Raw genomic sequence first — 9,937 nt, 5'->3', positions numbered from 1 at the left:
CAATCGTACAATTAGTTGTTTTTACAGCAGTAGATGCTGTGGATTTTGGGAGATTATTGGCCTCTTGTGGCAGTGACTCATACTTTCCTGCTGCTGACTCATGTAAATGTACTGACCTTCACCGTATAGAAGTTTTGTTTTGAATGCTTTCACAAGGCTTTGCCTTCCACGCATAGAGTGTGAGAAAGACAACGACCAAGAAGGTAATCAAAAGTGAAGCTTCGAGGTTTGACAGGTCGTTGCACTTATTTCCAGTCAATGATTTGACAACTGCAAGTGCAACTCAATAAATTAGAAAATCATCAGAAAGGTTATTTAATTCAGTGACTAAGTTTGAAAAGTTATATTTATATATTACGCAAAAGTATCAACAGAGTGGACAATTTAAGTATTTATTGCTGTTATGTTTGATAATAATGTTTCATTCCATATGTATTAAGCAAATAAATATGGAATAATTACATAAATACAGGGCTCTCATTTAGAGGCTTCTAATTATGATGTAATTACCAAGTAAGTTCCTATTAAGTAACAGTGTGCTACTATGTAATTAAAACTAATTTTATAGGGTAATTACAATCAAATTACTTTTAACAGTGATTAAACTACCCAATATTTACCACCAGTAAGTTGTGATATATTACCAGGTAAGTATTACAATGTAATTACCAAGTAAGTACCTATTAAGTTATTGTGTATTACTGTGAAATTAAAGTTAATTTTAGAGGGTAATTACAGTCAAATTACTGTCTAATAGTCCCTAAATTACCCAAGTTTTAGCAACAGCTTATGCAATAAATTGCCACATACTACAAAGTAAGAGCTGCTATTAAATTTAACCTGACAGTTAAAAGCTCTGACTTTAGACTCAATAAAACTCCATGGGCCAGCAGAAGATGACAGGACTCATCAAATCATTACAATATGGAGGCAGAGGTCTGAAAGCCATTCAGTGAGAAGTGCAAAGCATGGAAAACCAAAAAGTTGCCTTTGCGTCTTTATTTTGCCACCAAAGGTTACAGATTCCACAGAGGCTGAGCGTCTATGGGCGTCGCACCAACAACAAACATCCCTCCTGGGACATTTCTAAAAGCACAAGCAGTTCCTGCTCCACTACCACATTCAACTCATCAAAGGCGCTTGAATTGTACAATGTCAAACAGAGCTGCAAGCAGAAGGTCACAGGACAGGTCGGAGACAAAAGTCAAACAAAACTTTGATATATTCGTAAAATGTCTTGCACTCTTTAAAACGGCCATAAGTTAATTCCCAAAATATATCATTATTTCCAAGACCGACAGTGGGACCTGAATCACTAAATACATTTAATCCACAACTGGAAACTTTTCACTGCACCTCAAACATTGTGGATTCTGTTCCTCTCTGCTTCCTCCAGGTCCTCAGATGTTGATCTCCAAATGAAATGAAAACTTTACTAAGATGAGCAGCAGTCGAGTTCTTTCTCTCCTAAGCCCAGGTGATACACTTATGATGTTCCCTCTCATTCAGGAGTAGCTTAGCTTAATGGCTATGAATAGTGTAGCCCATATCCTGTAAAAGTCTGGTACAGCGGCCCTGCAGCGTCAACTCCAGTCACTGTCGATAGCTTGTGAATCTTTTAAAACTTTAAATGGGCTTCACAACCCAGTCAAGTATCCCATAGTTCTCATTGCTGGTTGTGCAACTTTTTCAACCAGACTCAACTTTCCACTAATATGCCTCAATAAAACTCTCTCTGCACTGCTAGCTTCTTTAGCAATTAGCTTACCTTCTTTGTAGAAGGTGTTAGTGATTGTCTGCACCGTTTGAACTGATTAACTTAAGTCATGTATATTTCTTTATAATATTAAGTCACTGTGATACACTTATCTTTCCTGAATATGATTCATTTCAATGGCATTTTGCTAATGTTTTGATAAAATTGGATTCTTTGTCTCATATTAGCTTTAGAAAGAGTCCATATATAAAAAGTCAAGGCTAATACCTGAAGAGAGGCAATGTTGCAGATTGGCTGATTAATCTGTTGCATGAAAACCTTCATGTTCAGAAGTTAAAAAAAAGAGAGAGAGTCTTAGTCATGCTGTTCTATCACAAAACCTTTAAGCACCCCAGTAATTGCTCCAATATTAAAGCTCATCTGATCCTGTAGTCGCGACGACCATTAAAACAGCAAGACAGTATGATTTCAAACAAGTGGCTTTTACCTATTTAGCGTATTCTTTTCAAAATGGATCTAATTTAATAAAATATTGATGTTCGTGGGTGACGAAATCAAACAGCCAACCTCCCCCCGTGGGCCAGGCCTTTTATCCGTCTCTCCTCAACACGCGTTCACTCCGAGGGGGGTGATTACCAGAACTGCCTCCGAACAGCGTGGGCTTATGATGGGGAGCCAGACCACCGCTGGCTGGCACTTTTATGGTGTTATTAGCGCCCGTCTCCTCGCCTTTTGTTGCCTAATTCCACAGCTTTTAACACTCGAAGAGGAATTCAGATGGAATGGCGTCACCCCCTCCCACCCCCCATTTCAAGAAACGGCTCCAGACGCAGCGGGCGTCGGCGCTCTCATCGTGCTTTGCTGGAAAATTAGAAAAACACAGGCAGGAGCCAAAACTGCCGTATCAAATCATCATTACCGAGTAGACGCTTTGTGCCTTTTTTTTTTTTTTTTTTTGCCTTACGACATTGTGCAAATATTTCCACCGAGACCCCGGAAGTGTTGCACCGCTCTTCGGAGATTTGGTGAGAAGTGCTGGAGTGTAGTGGAGCAGGAAAAGTTTGGGTCTGCAGCGAGACGATGGGAAGCAACCACTGCTGCTCCAGGCCCTGTGAACAGGCTTGCCATTGATTAAAACAGCAAGGTGTGCAATAAAGCGCAAGGCAAAGTGTTGCCTTCCATATGGACCCCCGAACCCTCAGGCTCTGGCCACCAATTGGGCCTTCCTGTCTGCCGCTGTTTCCCCCCTTTTCTCCTTTCTCTGCTTCCCCTCGGTCCCCAGATGGCAGAAACAATTTTCCAGGCCTCTGTCTCTCGCCTCCGCAGCCCTCTCTGCAACCACAAAAAGGGTCCTGGCCGCGATTCAACCGTTTACTCCAGTAATTAACAGCACCCACACCACAACAACTACAGTCACCAGGCTGCTGCGCCACAGATATACTCTACACTCTGACACTTAGGAAAACGCGCGGCGTTAAACGCGTCACAGTGTGAACCTGAAGGAGAAACAATAGTGGGAAGGTGTGGAAAGCAAAATGGGAACGGCACAGACTGAGAGGTGAGAACAAGATGCTGGCTCCACGGCAATGATTACCTCATAATTAGACGAGACAAAGCTTTCTGCCTATCTAATGGCACAACACTGTAATTAGTGCCCTGACAGAAAATCAAAGGCTACTTTGTAAGCAGCAGGAAAAATTAACATTTTAGACCCTGAAGCTGTATGTCCTGATTAGAAACATATTAAATCAATGCATTGCTAACTGCTGGACATAAATAAACCCCCCACTGAAGGGGGCTGTAATTGCGAGAGTAGAAAAAAGTGGGTTTCACTATCTCAAGGAAGTGGCATTAATGGTAATGGCTCCATCATGTGGGAAATAAACCATGCTTTCGCTACAAGATGACACATTCAGCAGTCATTTTCCTTTCAAATCTGTTTCTCAGGTAAAGATTAAAGCTGATTTTATTTTATTATTTTAATGTTGTTTTTTTTATGAAGGCAGATGTGATGAATTGGAAATTCAAAACAAGAGCATCTGTTGTTGGAAATTTGGTTTCTTTTTTTAACTTTAGATTTGATTTGAATCTGAATTCATTGAACTGTATTATTATTGGATAATAATAATACACTTGGATGGATGGATGGATGGATGGATGGATGGAGTGAGGAGATGTAGCTGATGGAATAACCTAGGGGGCGCAATGGAGTCAAATGACTTAATCTCTGTTAGACAAAATTAAATATTTGGGTTTATTTTGGTTCATCAGAACCAGAACTTCAAGGTTCTCATTGTTGGGTGTTCCTTGCAACTGTGGTCAGCTGTTCACTGCAGATCAGTAGAGAGTTCGCCACAGCTGCTGCTGCTCACGTCCCGCCCAGTGAGGAACAGAGCAGATAATGGAAAAGCTCACTACTTGGGGTAGAACTGAACCAGATATTAAGTGGTTAGTGCACAAATTGCCAGTGGAAAAACTCCTTAAAGGTCTGACATACTTCATGTGAGATGCCAAAACTGGTGCTTATTGAGCCAATTTCATGACAAAAACTGCTTCATTTTGTTAGTAGAAAGGCATGTGCCTGCTGAACTCGACACCAGACGTGGATCAAATTATTTCAGCAGAGCTCTATGCAAAGTGTTGTCTGATTGGTCAGAGGCTGATGTGGGAATGTGCTTGGATAGCAGTGTTGATAGTTCTCTTTGTAGTACATAAATCTGCACCTCTCCATTGTGAGATTAGTTGTAAGGCGCTGAATGAAAGAAGTCTGCTACAGCTTGGTGCAAACGTTGAGACCAAAGCGTGGACCACTGCTTTTATGTGATCCTGATTCTGCATATAATAATTTGATTTATGAATTATCTTGCCTGGGTGTAAATGCTGGTGACGTCATACGCAGTGTGCGCTACACAACTCTAATTAGTTGAATTAGCGTTGTGTTGCTATTTCATTGGCTGCCTGTTAATTTTTAAACTGATTGGTTGGTTGGCCTTCGTAATGTGCAAAAAGGTCTCAAGATATTTTAGTCTTGATCCATACTTTCCTAATTTTGTTTAGCTGCTTTCCGTTTTTTTAAATTAATTTTCTGTTTTTTAGTATGTACACATCTTTCAGAATACTGTATGTACTCACACCGTCTTTTACTGCTTCAGGACAACTTTAAAAATGTCATGAATTGTGAATTTATGGATGGACCAAAATGCAGACAGGAGCTTGGAGCACGGATCATGTTGAAACTTTTAATAATTAAAAAAAAAGAGACTTGCAAAAACCAGAGGGAATGCAGGGAGCCAGAGGAGAACAAAAAAAACATCAAAATATCTTGTTTCCTTGGAAAGGAAACAAGAACTAATGAGGTATGATGGGATCTGACAGGATTAAATGGGAGGAACCAGCAAGGAGGAACTGAGAATGAAATGCATACATACTGGAGATGTTGATTACTGAACAGGGAACAGATGGCTGATTAGAAATGGGTTGCAGGTGTGTAAATCTAACACTAAAGAATAACTAGATCTAAGAAACATAATTAAACTATTTTAGCAAAGAACAACTAAACACAAGAAATAAACATAGCAAATTAGAATAACAAAGAAAGGACTGAGCAAAAGTAAAACAGAAAAAAGGAGTTATCTAATAAAACAAAACAAAGAAATACAGAAAAAACAACCCTCAAAACAGCAACAAAACAACAAAAAAAACAATAAATTCTGAATTCTAGAAAGCAAAATACAAATAAATGAGGACAACTCTGCACTTTTCCACCATAAAGCACCCAGCCAGACAATTTAATTTAATATCAATTTTAAAAGAAAATGACACACTTCTATGACCTGCATTATTCATTTATTCACTTATTCTCATGTCATTTTGTTTTGTGCTTTAAACTATACACTCTGTGCTCTTCTTCTTCTTCTTTGTCATAACCAACGACCTTCATCATCTCGTCAAACTTACCGGCTGTACATAAAAAAAGTAATACTGCAGACAGATGTGGAAATATGATATATCTGCATTGCTGGCGTCGACATTTTGTAGTAAATATTTCAAATTAGAGTCCAAAAAAGTCATGTTAATTCTGCAGGTGCCCGACCTCTCGGCCTGCATATGTTGGACACGTGACTCATCAAAAAAGTCTTGTGGGCCGCGCGACCCGCCTCCTCCCTGTGCCCATTAGAACCGACCCCGAAGCTGCCTGTGGGAAAGCCAGCTGATCCCAAACATCTTTAACATGCTCACAATCGGCTCCTTGGGAATACAACTAATTACTTCACATCTGTATTTATTTGATCCACGTGGAATTCTCCCTTCTGTCTGCGGCGCCAGCCCACAGCAGCTTCCACTAACAGTGATTCATCTAATCTGCTCTTCTGGCACACATTCATTTGAAAAAAAAAAAAAAAAAAAAAAAAAAAGCAAACAAACACCAAAACCAATGGAGGAAACGTGGGGATGATGAGGAGGAATAACTTTTCTTTTTTCTTCTTCTTGTTTTTTTTTTTTCATCCCATCAGCGAAACTGTCATCCAGCAGCATAAATAAAGCACAGCGGCGCTTGCAGGTTTGCTGAATCACAGAGGGTGGAAATAAGACACAAGCTGTTTGATGGTGGTTGCTTAAAGAGAGACTTTCTCAAACCACAGCATATTTTTGGGAGCCAACGCTCACAGGTCTCAGCAGGGCTCAGATGCAGAGGATGGGATACATTCACACAACAGCAGCTCCTGGTGCCCTCTGTTGGTCACCGAAGGAACTGCGCACACGTTCACCTGTGTTGACTGAGAGCACCCCACCTCTGCACCTCTAACCCTGCCTTTGTTTCAGTGCCTGTGCATATCTAGAATGGCATTAAAGCATGCTTCTACCCTACATAAATCTTTTTGTCTCATCCCAGGGAATGCTCATCAGAGAAAAATTTGGTTCTATTTGGAGAAATTCTACTAATTGCATCATAAGTCTGTCATTACCAACAAATTACAAACAAAATCGCCTTAACATGCTCATAAACGCAGAATGTTTTCCTGTGTGAACACCAGCAGAACGGCTGACAGTAGCGTCCGACTCGGTTGATGAGTTACCGTCTCCCCAGTGAGCCCTCGGGTGTTGTGAAACGTCCCAGCATGAGGCGGTGCAGCCTTTACACTCTGCCTCCCTCCGGAAAACAAACAAAGTCTCTATACATTTAAGCAAACAACAACAACAAGAACAAAAAAAAAAAGTTTGCCTTCCTCTGTCCTCACACTTTTAAAGGCGGTGGCCGCTCTTGGCAAAGCGTTTGTATAATTAATTTGAAACAAATGTACATCATACTCTTGATTATTTAAACCACAAGTTGGGAAAACAGGACTTTAAACTTCTTAATTATTCTTGTTCACACCGCATTTCCCATGCACACTGTCGCCTTAAGTGCAAATAAAGGCGCCCATCTGTTTGTAATTACAACTACATAATTTCCGTCATTGAGTCTAATTATTTTGACTGCACATTTGATTAAAACTACTGCAGCAACGGTGCAAGTTTCCACTTCTCATTTAAACTTTCTGTGTCACATGGGAGGGGAGGCGTTGAGGGGTCAATGCTGCAAAAAACCAAAAATATGGCTCATCTGCCACGTGCGCAGCACACATTTTCAGACTAATTAAGTTAACAAACAAGTCGGTTTTAGCATATCCACTCATAAACACAAACATTAGACCACCAGCAGGAAAGATTTTGCAAGCTTGATCATCATTTTTTTTTTTTTTTCAAATCCCCAAATTAAGTTAGCAAGAAATTTAAACCCTAATGTCGTCAAGCCCTCACTCCCATCAGGTCTTATTTCCCTGTGGTGTCCATGAAATAGGACAAGCCGGCTGCATAGCAGGCTACTCCAATAAAAGAGGCTCCGAAACGTCATGTAACGCCACTTTACTGCGTCTCTATGTAAGCTAACGACATCATGAACCCCGGGGCAATGGAGGAAGCTAATGACGGGAGGATGATGGCAACACAGTGTTGCCATATAAGCCAGTTTCCAGTGGCTCGCCAGATGTTAAACAGCTAATAGTGCATTGATCAGTGACAGGATGGCCCAAAGTGATATTTTTTTATTTATTTATTTTTATTTCCCTGGAAGAAAAACAAGGTTTGACTATGATCAGTTTTGCAGGACTGGGGAGAAACATAAATGATATGATTTAATTACACATGTAAAAGTTTCAATTAATTCAGTCTGCAACACAGGAATAGAAGAGTCTGGCCAATTTGGTTAGATGGAAAGTACATTTAAAACAAACAGAAAAAGTCATCCTTCCATTTTAGAAAATATTTTTTTTTACTTAAAAAGTCAGATTTTAGTAGGACCTCTAAAGGTGATGTGGATCAGGGGATTTTCAGGCTTTCTGAAGATCCTTCAAAAATAATGATTTGGACTTTTTCCCCTCATTATTCCCTTATTTTCAGTCCGAGACACAAATATTTTCACCGGACACTTAACTTTAACATATAAATAATTCAGTCATGAATGAGCACAACTGGACCTAAAACCCAAATATTGGAGAATGTCTTTATGAGGATGTTTCAATTTTGGCGTGATCCCCTAAATATCCCAACAACGTAAAATCTGTTCGATTCATATCAGCTGTTTCAAACAGGTAGAGGATATAATATGCCGGATTGGAGAACAAACTGACTTGAGTTCTTCTATCCCAGCTGTAAATCTCCAACTTTGCAGTCTCGTTTGTAGAGTCAGTCAAGCTCACATTAAATAAAGTTGATCACATACGCAACGACATGTAATAATCAGTTTTCTTTACACAGTGCGATGTCATTATTTAATCAAGATAAAAGCTAACCCGTAAATAACGAGCTTCTGGTGCCTCTTGTGTCATCACAATAGACCAGATTCGTTTGAGTGCGTCTGTTTGTGTCTTTCCTGAAGATTTTCCTCCATGTTTGCACGTTTCGGATCTTCCTTCAAAGGTGTCCACTGGTGTTCTGTACGGTTGCAACAAAACAGTGTTAGCCAGAGAAAACAGAATGGACTTCAGGAAAATATGGCAACAATGAAACACAGACAGCAAAGTGAAGTGGCAGTGTTTCATTCTTGATCTTGAGAAAGTCGTAAAATAAAAAATTAACAAGGTGTTGATGAGTTCCATTAGCATCTTTTAGCCGTAGGGCTGTGCCATCCGCTGCTCATGCTACTCAGATGGAAATATTCAAGCGGAAACACGAACCGATTCTTGTCCGCTACAGTTATCAGAATAAAAAACGTTTCAACCCAAACGCATCAACTCGGCCGACGCCGACTGGTCGACTCCGTCCTTGAGCCTCTTGTGATGTCATCGACCCAAACTCACGCAAGCAGTTTTTATTTTGCCTTCAGCCTTCATACTTTCCTAAAACTTGCTTTGGGAAACGGTGCAGTGGAAATCCACTCTTCATTATCCAGCTGTGCTTCCATTGCCAGTGTGCACAGATTAACGAGAAAAACACTGGATAAGCATCTTTAGAGTCACTGTCCTGTTTCCCAATTTATAGCTTGTTGGTATTTATTTCTTAATTATAAGTTTTAAAGTGATAAATTCAAGTGCCTAGCATGGGGTTCCGCTCAATTGAATTAGGTCATTTCTGATTAGCTAATAATCTGCTCCCTAACAATCTGGGATGACATCCTAATCTAAGATGGCTTTTAAAAATGCAGTCCTCCATCGTCACAGGTGCAACATTCAAAGAAACCTCCTATTTATACCGCTCCGACTCCAGACCGGGGGCTGAGGAAAAACACCTCTGATTTGTGTCAAACTCAACAGCCACAAAATATGACAAGCGAGTGACAGGGCCTCACCCAGTAAACACGAAACAAGCAATTAACCCAGCTATTACCCTATGATCATGAACTGACTGTGGAGTTAGCTAGTTCCCGCAATGCTCGTGATTGTCCCCGTGATTCTGGCAGGAGAGGCTTTTGGAGGGAAAACACGGAACATCTGGTGGAAGCAGACAGGGGCTGGCGCTACATGATGGGAGAACAAGTGCCTGAAAGCTTCATTATGTCCCAGCTGTTGGGCTTTCTGTTGCCCTCAGCAAAAACAGCCTCGGCAGGATGATGTTCCTGGCAAGTACTCTGCAGATTATTTCATGCAAGACCCAGGCTTCTTCTTTCTTTTTTTTTTTTTTTTTTTTTTTTTTTGGGGGGAAATGTGGGGGGGGGCTTGGGGGGGCCTCTTTGGGATCATC

This window comes from Poecilia latipinna, unplaced genomic scaffold (genome assembly GCF_001443285.1).
Source record: "Poecilia latipinna isolate Pla-1442-1.1 unplaced genomic scaffold, P_latipinna-1.0 Scaffold1113, whole genome shotgun sequence".
Lineage (NCBI taxonomy): Eukaryota > Metazoa > Chordata > Actinopteri > Cyprinodontiformes > Poeciliidae > Poecilia > Poecilia latipinna.
The sequence above is the reverse complement of the archived record's forward strand: the minus strand, read 5'-3'. Positions refer to the sequence as shown.